Genomic DNA, 8,402 nt, shown 5'->3' on the forward strand with positions numbered 1-8,402 from the left:
TTCCAGTAACTTCTGACGCATGAGACAATTCATGGGCTTCAGGTTTTGCTTGGGGACATCCCTCTTGGGCTTGAACATATACACAGGCTCACATATGCACAGTATGTCTGGAACGATAGAGGAGAAAAGGATGTTTATCTCTGTGCAAAAGGACTGGGAGACAGTGGTAGAGTGAGAATATTTTACTGACTTTGCACCACTCTTTGAAGTTTTCCTATATGTGTATCTAGGACGTAGTGGCCTCTCTGCCCCCCGTTTTTAAAATTAAAATAGTGTTATATCTTGATCTCCTGGCTTGGTACAGCAAGGTGTAGAGAAATGTGAATATATGATCCAATATTTTAACGAAATTAAGTAAAGCAAACTGGCACAAAAAATTTATAATTTTAAATATGGGCACATCATTCTATGAGTCTGTGTAAAAGTGGGGAAAGGAATGAAGAAAAGCTGTTCAACATCCAGCTACCTGTACAGTCTAGGGGGTCCAAGGAAAGCCCCGCCTCCAGCCCTGCCCCTGGAGCTCATTTCCTCCCCCTTTGACGTCCACCTGACTTATTCCAGACCCACCCCCGCCTCTTCCCGCCCCTGGAACTGGTCTCCGCCCACAACCTTCGGGTCTGGCTCTGCCCACAGCCCGGTCCCCGCCCACAACCTTGTCCCCACCCACAGCCCCGCCCCTAGACCTGGTCCTGTCCCTGTTGCTGACCCAGCCCACTGCCCACCCTAGCACTCACTCTAGAAACTAGACACCTCCCTTAAGGTTGGGGTGCGCGGCCCCGCCCCGCCCCGCACGCCGCCTCGACCCGGAGCCCCCAAACGTCCGTCCTCCCCGAACGCCCGCCCGAGACCGGAAGCGGAAGCACGGGCGGAGCCGTGGATGGAGCCTGGGGCTTCGCGGTGTGTTCCGTCTTCTAGGCGCGGATGGGATTCTCCTGGACGTTTGCCCTCAGGGGCGGGCCCCGGTGAGCGCTGGGCGGTCCCGGCTCGGGTAGGGGTCCAGGGAGGCGCCTGGGGCGCGGGCAGCCCCGTCAGTGCCCGGCGTCTCTCTGTCTCCCCGCAGGTCAGTTTCCCCTGGGCTGTTCGCTCAGGGCCCCCGAGGCTGCTGTTCCTCCTGGCTCCGGGCGCCAACGTCCCCTCCTCAGAGTCCCCATCACCGTTCTCCATGTGATTTTGTCCCCAGGGGGCTTATCCGCGTCTGCAGGCGGTGTTTGGGTTGTTACAAATGGGGGCGCTCCTGGCATCTAGAGGGGGAGGCAGGAATGCTGCTCAGCGTCCTCCAGGGCCCAGGACAGCCCGACACAGAATTGCCAGGCCCCAGATGTCAGTGGTGCAGAAGTTGGGGAACCTGCTTCAGGGCCTGAAAAACTCCCGAGCCCTGAATGAAGGGTGGAAATTGCTGACAATTCAGCGAGTCACTTACAAGGTCCCTAAATGACAAGCTTGTTTAAAGGGTCCAGAGTCACCAAAATGTCTCTGTCCAGCCAAGTGAGTTTAGTGACTCAAGTGCACACAGTACGAAGCTGCTTTCTCCCATCTCGGGGAGCAGGTGGCTGGATAGGAATCGGGAAAATCCAGTCACAGCCAACAGTTACAGTTAAATCAGTAAATACAAAAAAAGAAGAGTGAATGGGGTGGCCTTTCCATCCAACACCCTATAAAATGCCTCAAAAGATTGTTTGCGCATTTTTCCCCCCTCAGACATGAAAAGCATCTGTGGAGCTCAAGTTTGAGGTGAAACCAGGCTCAGGGGCCACCTGTTCTCGCTGATCCATGGATTTCTGTGTGACCAGGTGAGTACCCTGTGGACCTGGTACCAAGAGGTTCCGGCAGCCTCCGCTGTGCAGAAGACCTGCCAGTGGGGTATCCTGGTCTCAGGTTGTCACCACATGGACTCACTGAGAGTGAGGGTATCTTGAGAAAAATTATTGATGTTTTATGGATTATATTCAAGTGAAGGATGGTAAACTGTGTGTGGTTCTGTGTGGTAAATATTTCAGTAAGTACAGTTATATGCAAATAAGAACATATGAAACAAACGTAAATAACTGCAAATGTGGATTATAGTAGAAAATATAGATTTACTTGCATTGCATAATACTCAAAAGTCAGGATTTATACATATTATAAATACAAAAATGTTTTGCGTGTGTATGTAGTATTAGAAGACATCCCATGAAATACTAGCAGGGATACTCAGCAACATTCCTTAGAACCATTCAATTTGACTTCTAAAATCCTGTAAATCCTCCACAAAAATTTGAAATAGAGGAGCATTCAGGGAAAAAGATGATTTGAACTTCTTTGTATTAATAAAATATTTAAAATTTAATTTGCCAGTAGCCAGATTCATTTTGAGCATTTTTTTTTCTTTATGACATTTCAAATCATTTGGAGGAATACTAAGCAACACTGTAGATTGAAGGGAAGGGCACTAGTCTCCAAAAAGACTGTCCTCACCACCTTGCCTTCTAAAGGGAATTAACTTTGATTCTTGAAACTTTTCTAAAATAATGGTCTGGTGATTCACGTTGCAGAGAATCTTGTTAAGTAATTTTGTATTTAGTTGTTGGCTTCTACTAATTTTCTGTGTGTGTGCCTTTTTCATTCTAGCTTTCTTGTGACGTTCTTGAGGGGAATTTGTGCTTGTCATGCAATAGATAGTCTCTGAGTGTATAATTTATGGTGACCAACCATCCTCGTTTATTCAGGACAGAGGGGTTTTCCAGGACACAGGATGTTTAGTGTTCAAACCAGGGCAGTGCTAGACAAACCGGGATGGTTCCTCATCTCATGAGCCAGGCCCTGGGCCACATGCATGGGGACCTTGTGAACCAGAGAGACCTTGTACCACCTTCATGGAATTTATATTGTATTTGGGAATTTGGATTTTGAAATGTTAATGATGAGAGTGATGTGTTGGAGTTTGGCACAAGGGGACTCAACCTGAGGGGGCAGGGAAGCCCTCTTGAGAAGGACTGATATTTAGCTTGAGAGCTAGAGTTGGGACTGGATTTAGCTAGTTGGAAGGTTAGACTGGAGTGAGGGTGTGGGAGTGTGTTCAAGAAAGTGTTTCAGGCAGAGGGAACCGCAGGAGGACACCCCTGAACCAGAGAGCCTGGTGTGTCCATGAACTGAGAAGAGGGATGGCTGAGCCAAGTCAACACAGGGGGAGAGGTGTGAGCCAGACCAGCGAGGGGGACAGGCTGGACAAGGTCAGGAGTGACTTGGGGCTCTGTTCTAAGACCAGTGGGCAGACTCTGGAGAGATGTGAGTAGAAGGATTATGTAATTAGTGTTTGGTCTAAACACGGGGGTTAAAATGGACTTCATGGTTAAGAATGAAGACTTAATAGGCAAGATGGGAGGTGCTGGGAATAAGATTAGGAATAAGATGATTGTTCCCTACGCCTGGCTGATGGCTGTGGAGCAAGAAATAAGTAGAAAGAAAAGACCTTGGAATGTAGAACCGAGAGAACGTAACGGTACTTTCTTGCCTGCATGTATCAGATGGCACAGGGCACTGACTGTGCTCCTCGCTGCTGTCCGTGCAGACCTGCAGGTGCCCCCTCGCACAGGTCTGTGTGTTCACCCCTCTTTGCCACTCACATGCCCCCCCCACATCGTAAATGAAGTCAGGCCTTACTTGTGAGGGGGTTGTCTCACACGGGAGACACCTAGGAGAGCCCCTGCAAGCATCAGAGCAGCCCCTTTAGCATCTCCTTCAGCCTCCTCCCTTGCCCTCTCTCGCCTTCCACACCCAGAAGGACCTCTGCTCAATAGTCCACATCCCCATCTTCTTATTCCCCCAGGCTTGAGAAGGGTGGGGCAGCCACTGGGGTGGACATCATTTGCACCTTCCACTCTGACCCGCGCAGGTCCAGGGCTGGACAGAGAGTGACTCTACTGGGAGTTGAGCCATGAGACCCAGGGCGTCTGCCACCTGGGCTCCTTCACCCTGGATGGGGACAGCCTCTATGTCAGTGGTGAGGGGCTGTACTACAGCCATGCTGTCTCTCCCAGTCGGAGTTCTGTGTTACCTCCTTTGCTCTAAAGTGAGCTATGATCCATCTCTCTATCCACCTGGTCTGGGTTCAGACTTCTCATCACTGTGTGATCACTGGGTCCAGCCACCTTCCATCTCGTTGCCGCCCCCCTGAACAACTCACCCCTCTTCCCCTCTGTTTTCCCCTCTGCTTTTCCCACAAAGGTCCCTACATCCTCCCTCTCCTTAATCCTTTATGTTCACCCCAACTCTTGCTCAGCTCGTCTTGCCTTCTCTCCACAGGTTTCACCTATGGAGCCGTGGCCCCGACAACCAACAGTGAGTATTCCTGGCCCTGATCTCCTGGGTCCCGTCCGCCTTTGTGGATGGGGAGCACATGTTCTCCTACACCTGCTGTCCTTGGTAAGGGAAGGACCTGGAAGGGCACTAATTCATCCCTTCTCTCCCTCCCGGGTTCTGGTGGAGAGTCCCAGCCCAGGGTGAGAAAGCCTTAGACAGAGACATGTTCTCCACACATTCTGACCCACGTGGTTTACACTTTAATTCTGCTAAAGCGCCGTCCTTGGTCCTCCTTTTCCAGGTATCCCATCCGTCTGTCCAGTTTTCTGCCTGTCCATCTGTCTCTCCTCCGAGTTCAGTCTCTCTTGTTCACCTATCTCTCTCTCTTGGGCACCTCTCATCCACAGGCATGCTCATCCCTCTACTCACACAGTCACCCGTCCCCTCACTCTCATTTATGCTTCATCTGTGAATGGTGGTAATGGGACAGCCACTGCTGGAGCCCGGGTTAACTTGAGGGCTCCTCCCACTCTACCCCTCCCTGAAGAGAGCCCTGGCCACAGCTCCTGAGCCAACCACCACGTCCCTCCATACTTGATCATCACCTGTGCTACCAGAAGCCACCACAGGTATCGGGGGCCCCTTTTGCTTCCCAAGAGAAGTTCTCCGGCCCCAATCCCCCACCAGCCAGTTGTGATCCAGGAGCTGGGAAGCCAGGGTGTGAAATTCTGGTTTTAGGGCAATCATGCTGATCACAAAGATTCTACCAACGATTCAGTCTAAGGCTAGCCCTCAGAGAGCCCCTAGTCTTGTGAAATTAACACACCATTATAATACAATGTGGGATGTTTCGGGGAGAGACACCTGGCATAATTTGGAGGGGAAGAGCTTGCTAGAGAAAGTTTCACCAGAATGAAGTCTTTAAGAATGAATAGGAGGGACCATGGCAAATAAAGGATGAAAGGTTTTCCTGGCACAGTGGATTCCATGAGCAAAGGCTCCGGCCAGAAACAACATGCTGTAAGGGGAGAATTGAAACCAATTTGGTTTGCGTGAAGCATGAAGTTTAAACCGCAGTAGATGGATAAAATGATACTGAACGGTCAGCAGGAGCCAGATTGAGTAGAGCCTTGAGTGCCAGGTCAAGAAGGTTGAACTAAACACTGAAGGCCATAGGGAGCCATGGGTGGTACTAGAGCAGTGGTGGCCCTAGTGAGGTATTCATTTCAGAAAGATTCTTCTAGTAGTCCATGTAGAACATCCTTTAGACAGAGCATCCAGTGAGCCTGCTGGGGTGTTGGTCTGGGTGAAAGAAGTCAAGACCTGAGCTGAGACAGGGATGGAGTATATGTGACGACCAGTGTGCAAGGTGAATGGGTATTACTGGGAGGGAAGAGGAGCTGAGCAGATATGCTGGTTCTGACTTGCGTGACGACATGGGTGGATGGTGGTGCCACTATGAGAGAAGACGACAGATTATAATGAGTGCAGGACTCTGGTCTGGTCTCAGGCCAGCTCTCAGAGATGGCCATTGCTCTCCCTCTTGTCTTGCAGCTTTGGGGCACAACCTGAAGACCCTCACAGTCACCTTCCCCATCTCCACACTCTGGTATTCATCAGACAGGAGCAATGGCTCAGCCATGTTCAACTCCATTGAGAGGGTCCTGCAGAGCCTGGTGGATTAAATCCCACCGAGCCCCTCCTCTAACTCCTGTCCCTCCTGCTCATCCTCCTCCTCCTTCCTCCCCAGCTGGATCATTGTTCAAGAGGAGCAGCCTGGGTCCCTTCTACTCGAGTTGCAGACTGGTCTCCTTCAGGTGAGACCCTCCCCTGAGCATTTGCCCCTAATGACCACTTTTGTGACTACCCCTCTTTGTCTCCCCCACTGTCCTCCCATTTCCTCCTTCCAGTTCTGGCACCCACTCCCAGAGGTTTCAGGACCTCTCTCCAGAGTCCCCACATCCCTCTCTCCCCAGGCCTGAGAAGGATGGGGCAGCCACCAGTGTGACGCCATCTGCACCCACCACCCTGATCCCGTGGGCCACCATCCCTCTGTGCTGGGAGCGGAGAGTCTCCACATTTCAGCTCTTCCTCTCCGTGGCTCCTGGCTCTGCAGCTCAGAGTTTATCCATCCAGAGAGAGCACCAGCTACATTTCCGCATCATCGTCGGGAACCTCAGCAACCTGGAGCCCACATGCTCAGAGTACACCACCCTGCCGAGAGACACCCAGGACCAGGTGGGATCTCCCTCTCCCTTCTCCCCTTGCCCTGAGGGCAGCGTCATTCCTCTGCCTGACTTACATCTGTTACGTGATTGTTTCACCCCTTCACTTTCCCTGCATGTGTGGCTTCTCTCAGTGTCCAGAGGTGATGTCCTAGCTGCCTTGCCCATTTCTCACATGGGTAAACTGAAGCTCAGAAAGGGGAGTATTGTGCCTAGCGTCACACAGTGAGTTAGGGGCAGAGCCAGGATTTGAAGACAGGTCTCCCTTGCCCCAAGGTCTGTGATATTTCACTGGCTCCAGTGGCACCCTGCATCGCCAGGAGACCTCCATCTCACCCACTCTCCCTCGTGTTTGTTCTAGGTCACCAAGCTCTACAAGGGCAGCCAGATGTGAGACATATTCCACTCATGCCTGGTCACCGACTTGATGTAGGTTGAGGAGATTGGAAACATTGGCTGAGATGGTGGCTGATGACTCTGAGCTCAAGTGACATATCCTTGATCTTGATGTCACTGACATGGTGCCCATTCTGCCCCACATCCCTGTCAGCTAATCCTACCATCTCCTTCCATAAGTTTTTGGGGAATGAGAAAAGCATTTTCATTTGGGGCCACCAACCTCCAGCTTCCTCCTCCTCCTCCTCTTCTGGAGACTTTCAACAAATATCAGCAGTCTAACTGTGTTCTCCAGTAGTGGAGCCACTAAGCACATGGGGCAATTTAAATTTTTTATACACCTATTGAGATACGGTTCACATATTGTGTGTGGGGAGGAGTGTATTTTTTAGGTTTTTCTATATAAAATATCTTCTCCTCTGGGTTTCTTTTATTCCTTTTTCTTGCCTAATTGCCCTCTTTATAACCTCTAGTACCTGTGATTAACATATGAGATAAGGGAAGACATCATTTTCTTGTCCCTGGTCTTAGGGGGAAATTTTCAGTCTTTCACCATTGAATATGGTGTTAGCCGTGGGTTTTTCATCGATGCTGTTTATAGGTTGAGAAAGTTTTCTTCTATTCCTAATTTGTTGAGTGTTTACTTTTTTTGACATGAAGGGTGTTGTATTTTGTCAAATTATTTTCTGTATATGTGGTTGAGATTGCGTGTTATTGGCCCTTATTCTATTAATATAGTGTATTACATAATCAAGTTTTCAGATATTAAGCCAACCCTTCAACTAGAGGTGAGAGATTAAGATGTTCTCAAGTCTTTCCCGGGCATGCCACAGCCCTGAGCCCATGTGGCCTTCTAGACGCCGGCAAATACACTGCAGCTTTTCAAAGGCCCCTGTGGACATCTCATTCTCCCAATTTTTCTTCTAAGATTTGGCTGACATCTTGCCTGCCTCAGCTGGTATCACTCCCTCAGGCAACTACAATAGAAAACAATTAGCCTTGATTGTTTTTAGGAAGTGCCCTGGGGACGGACTTTCCTCCCTGGGCAAGCTCTGAGTCAAGTAACTACAAGCCCTGAACATGGGGCTTTTTCAGGGAGCTTCCAGGCAGGTCAGCTAGTGAGAGTTCGGCGGGGATGGGTCTTTTGAGAGCTCCAAACCCATTATGGCTGCTGGGCTGCTGGATGTCTCAGCCACTATAGTTCTGAGAATGACGGTTTTCAAAGTTTTGGAGGATATTGTGAGAGCAGGATGGGATAGTGCAAGTTATAGTGCCACAAAGCTGGCTCCCTTTATCAAGATTCCACCATGTTTCTTCACTAAACTCTCCTCAGATATTTATAAGGTGTTGATTAATTTCTAGACTTCTGAAAAGTTGATTTTGACAATTTTTACAGTGTTTTCATTGTTTTTATGCATTTGCGGAAGTCCTTACTCCAAAGTTTCAAAAATGTTCTCCCTGTGGTTATTTATTTATAAATTAATTAATTCAAATGAAATT

At 49.5% G+C, this 8,402-nt stretch overlaps 1 long non-coding RNA gene across 1 annotated transcript; it reads left to right on the forward strand.

Annotated features, from left to right (window-relative positions):
- Positions 1-1,752: 1,752 nt before the first annotated feature.
- LOC131403822 (uncharacterized) lies at positions 1,753-6,092 on the forward strand. Its single transcript, XR_009219550.1, has 4 exons — positions 1,753-1,790; positions 4,285-4,320; positions 5,836-5,957; positions 6,032-6,092. It is a non-coding gene; the product is annotated as an uncharacterized LOC131403822 (long non-coding RNA).
- The last annotated feature ends 2,310 nt before the right edge of the window (positions 6,093-8,402 follow it).

This window comes from Diceros bicornis, unplaced genomic scaffold, assembly GCF_020826845.1.
Source record: "Diceros bicornis minor isolate mBicDic1 unplaced genomic scaffold, mDicBic1.mat.cur scaffold_90_ctg1, whole genome shotgun sequence".
Taxonomy (NCBI): Eukaryota; Metazoa; Chordata; class Mammalia; order Perissodactyla; family Rhinocerotidae; genus Diceros; species Diceros bicornis.